Source organism: Triticum dicoccoides, chromosome 2B (assembly GCF_002162155.2).
Source record: "Triticum dicoccoides isolate Atlit2015 ecotype Zavitan chromosome 2B, WEW_v2.0, whole genome shotgun sequence".
Taxonomy (NCBI): Eukaryota; Viridiplantae; Streptophyta; class Magnoliopsida; order Poales; family Poaceae; genus Triticum; species Triticum dicoccoides.
The window spans coordinates 228317359-228322486 of record NC_041383.1 but is presented as its reverse complement, the minus strand read 5'-3'; positions in this window follow the sequence as shown (position 1 = coordinate 228322486).

The window sequence follows — 5128 nt, the reverse complement described above, 5'->3', positions numbered from 1 at the left end:
GTAGGTGGTGGTGAGGCAAATGGTAAAACCAATGTTGGGCCTTGCTGGAGGAGTTTTATTCAAAGCGAACTGTCAAGGGGGTCCCATAAATCACCCAACCGCGTAAGGAACACAAAATCCGGGAACATAACACCGGTATGACGGAAACTAGGGCGGCAAGAGTGGAACAAAACACCAGGCATAAGGCCGAGTCTTCCACCCTTTACCAAGTATATAGATGCATTAATTAGATAAGAGATATTGTGATATCCCAACATAATCCTGTCCACCATTGAGCAATCTTCAACTTCACCTGCAACTAACAACGCTATAAGAGGGGCTGAGCAAAGCGGTAACATAGCCAAGCAACGATTTGCTAGGAAGGGTGTCAAAGGTTAGAGGTTCATGGCAATTTGGGAGGCCTGATGAGCAAAAGATAGGTAACGCAGCATAGCGATAGAACGAAGAAACTAGCATAACAATGATAGTACTGAGATCCAGGGTAGCGGTCATGTTGCCTGAAATCCCGCAAGGAAGAAGAACGAGTCCATGAAGAAGACGAACGGATGAAGCCACGAAGACGAACGAATCCTCACGATCGCAACGAAACAGGAACTATCAAAAAGAAGCACGCAACAAGGTAAACACACCACACATGAACAAGGCATGATGCACAACAAGCATGATGCATGACAAGGCTACATGAAGCTACTCATGGCAAGAGATGATGCAAACAAGAGAAACACATCAAGGCAAGTTTAAATGAGGCCGGAAACAACAGATAACAATTCCGGTAAGTCCTCATATGCATACTTCGAAATTGGTCCAGATCTGAATAAATCTTATGTTCAAGTTGTTAAACAGAAAGTTAAGATGCACCAAGATGATCTACACAAGATTCTAGTCAAGTTACATATAAAGTTTATTAGATTTGGAGCTACGACCTAGAAGATATGAGCAAAACAAGTTAAACATGGCATTGATGCAAAATGCATACAAATGTCAAGCAAACACCTCAAAACAAGGATGCAACATGATAATATGAAGCTACATGCAAAATCAAGCAAGTTTCATATAGAGCACACTCAAAACGGAGCAACGGTTCAACACACACACATGAAACAAGTTATAGCAACAATCTGTCCAAAACAGCAACTAGGTATATTGCAAGCATCAAAACAACATGCTACAACATCTCAACATGAAAACAAAACACATGAGCATGATGTACAGGTAAAGCATAATAAAACATGAACACTGAGCTATCTCTAGAAATCACTAGAACATGCTCAAACACACATGGCAAGATTGCAAATAATAACAGTTCAGACTTTGCAGAAAATAACATCAGGTTGCAATGTTTAGAGCTATCAAACAACATGTTACAGGAACTTAACATGGCAAACAAAGGCATGGAATGAATCTACTTATTGCATAGAACAAAAGTCCCTTACTGACCATGAGCCAAAAAGGATCAAAAGATATGATGGCACCCATGTAAACATAGCAAGTTATATGTAAACATAGCATTAAGTAGGCATGTTTGTGAGCTTGTACCACTCACCACAGAGCAATACATGGCATGGCAAGGCAACCAACAGCAATAAGACATATTTGTGAAGCTAATCATGGCAAGAACAAGTTCTTATGGTGCATGGATCACTAACAACAATCATGGCAACAACTGAACTTAATGCTAACAGGCTGATAGCAACATTATTTAGCAACTTTGGAGCAAGGGAACAACAATCTACAGCAGGCTATAAATGCAACCAGGGGCATTGATGGATAGAGCATGACATGTATAACAAAACACCCTTAGTGAACATCTCCAGAATATGCATAGAATGACTTGTAGCAGCAGGTTTACATAGCATCACAAAATAACAGTTTCAGCCTAGCAAAACAGTAACAACAAGTACCCTACTTAACAAGCTTGATTCACTCACCACAAGTCATTGAATTACAAGATAAGCATAGAATCAGCAAGAAGACATATTTATGAAGCTAACCAAGGCAAGAGAAAGTTCATAGCATGTAAGTATCAACTACAACAACCTTGGCAAAATTGAATAACATGTAAATAATCTGCCAGGAAACATTTTGTAGCAAAAGTAGAGCAAGCAAATGACATGCTAGACTACTCCATAATTTCAAACAGGGGCACGAATGGATAGAGGATAACCATATGTTCAAAACATCCTTACTGAAGTATCTCAAAATATGCATGGATCTCTCTGTAGCAACAAGTTTACATGGCACCAAAATAACATCAGAACAGGGAGTGAAAACAGCAATATCACGAAGCCTAGTTAGCATGCTTGTTCTAGTCACCACATTGATCACAAAAATACATGGCAAACACCACTGTAAAGATAGCATGGCCTAGTTCAAAATACATGTAGACATCAAGCTCATAGGATGCACACATCAAACATGGCAAAAATGACAAATGAGCATGTTCTGTTAACAGACAGTAGACAACATCATATAGTACTCTTGCAACGATGATTCAGGCATCAAGATGAGCTCAAATGAACATGATGCAATGTAATGAAATGAAGTACTCATTGATACGAACAATTTGACATATTACACGCACAAAAAGGAGCTACACACATCAAGTTATGGCAGGACAAAGTATGCACCAGAATGATGAATTTCAGGGACTTAGCAGTTTTTTCGGAAAAAACAAAACGCGCTATATAACTTTTCGACGCACGGGACGGAGGATAAGGGGCTGCTCACCCTGGGCTTCGGCCCATGATGAGGGAGGAGGCAGGCCGGGGCTGGGCTGACGCGACGTGGGCCGGGGAAGGTGGACCAGGCCGGACGGAGCTGGGCCGCGGGGCCCACGTGAGGAGGAGGGTCGAGGCGCGGGCGGCCTCCTCGATCCTGAGCGGTCAAGGCCATGGCGGCGCTGGCGGGGAGCAACTCCGGCGAGGGCACGCGCGGGGAGGCCGGGAACGGCGCACAGGGGTCGGATCCGGCGGATCCGGTCGGCCCCGGGCTGGATCCGGCCGAAGGAGGCGAGCTGAAGAGCTCTGACGGCGGCGGATCTGCACAGGGCGGGGTCGGGCGTGGTCGGGGCGAGCAGGAGGGAGCCGGACGGCGTCGAGGCCCGCGAGGGGGGAAGGAGGACGAGGTGCGAGACGGCGGAGTTCGTCACCGGCGGTGAGGCCGAGGAGTGCGGGCGGCGGGGTCGACGGGAGGAGCTGCTGGTGGCGGAGTCCCCTCGATCCAGATCGGGATCGAGCGGGCGTAGAGGCATAGGGCGACGCGGATCGGGCCCGGGGCGGGCCCGGCGGGTTGCGCCCGGGCTTGGCGGGCCTGCGGGGGAAGTGGGCGCTAAGGGGCGACGTGGAGAGTGCGGGTTGGGCGAGGGCGAGAGGCTGGCGGCGGCTGGCCATTCCGGGCATGCCAAGTGGCAGGAGGAGGTGGAGGGCGGCGGTGCAGGAGAGGTGGCGGCGACAAGTGGCGACGGGGGAGAGGGCCGGTGCGGAATTTGAGGAAGATGCGGCGGCTGAGTGGTGGGACGAGGGGTAGGGTAGGTTTAGGGGCTAGGCATGCCCAAATGAGCTATGTGGGTGTTTATATAGAGAAATGGCTATGGTTAGTGGGGTTTTTAGAGCGTTTTCAGGCATCGGATCTCGATCGGATGGCTCCGGACAGAGGGGGAACTAGGTGGGCTGTAGGTGTGTTGTGTAGAAGGCCTCAGGCTGAGAAGAGAGGGGAAGAAGTGCGGCCCGGTACGGTTTCCGGAGACCGAAAACGTCCGACGAATGTACCGGCAATGGTACCGCTACATGTTTAACGGTTGGGCTATCAAACGAGCTCCGAATGCGACGAAACTTGACAAGCGCTCTGTCTACACTATAATAAGACCGCACGCCAACTTCCATCCCATTCCGAGAACATTTTTATGCCACTTATAAAATAATATTTTGGAGGTGTCGTGGGCGCGTGCGAGTGTGTCTGGACTCTGAATGAACAACGGAGAGAACCGGGGGAACCCGAACGAATGCAAGTTTTGAAAAACATGCAGATGAAATGCAGATGATGACATGGCAAAATGCAACACGCAAGCAATGACATGGCAACAACGGCGAATAGCTGGTAGACACCTGGCGCATCGAATCCGGGGCGTTACAGATCATATGCACTTATGATCGGAACTCTAGCAAACATTCGCAAATACCAAAGATCATTAAGGTAAAACCCAACCATAGCATTAAGTATCAAGTCCTCTTTATCCCATACACAACAACCCCCTTACTCGGGTCTGTGCTTCTGTCACTCATGCCACCCATCATAAAAGAACCATGAACGTATTGCAACACCCTACAGTAGGGATCCCTCATGTTTGTGCGACACAGAGGGCACCGAAAGCACCAAAATAAAATATACAACTCAAACCAATCATGATCATCTATCAACCCATAGGACAAAACGGATCTACCCAAACATCATAGGATAACCACATATCATTGGGAAATAATATATAGTGTTGAGCACCATGTTTAAGTAGAGATTACAGTGGGGAAAAGAGGTGTTACACCGCTGCATAGAGGGGGAGAAAGTTGGTGTTGACGATAGCAAGGTTGTTGATGTAGATCTCCGTCACGATCCTTGCCCCGGTGGCCCTTCGGCGCCACCGGGAGAGAGGGGGAGAGAACCCCCTTCTTCTTCTTCTTCCTTGGCCTCCCCCTAGATGGGAGGAGGGTTTCCCCTCTGGTCCATGGCCTCCATGACGGTGGAGGGGCGAGAGCCCCTCCGAGATTGGATCTCTCTCTCTCTCTCTCTCTCTCTCTCTCTCTCTGTTATCTTCTGTTTTGTGTTCCCCAGATCTGGCCGAAAACCATTTGTTAAATATATGGAGATCCGTAACTCTGATTACACTAAGATTTTAACACGATTTTTCCCCCGATATAATCTTCCTTGCGCCCGAAGTAGAGATCCAACCAACTTACGAGGAGGGCACAACCCACCACCCCAACCTAGGCCCTGGGGTGTGCCCTGGTGTCTCGTGGTGGATGTGGGCCTCCTTTGCGTTGATTCCACCTCCCCAAAATAAAAAATATTCCAAAATAATTTTCCGTAAATTTTTATCGCGTTTGGGCTTCGTTTGATATGGATATTATATGAAACG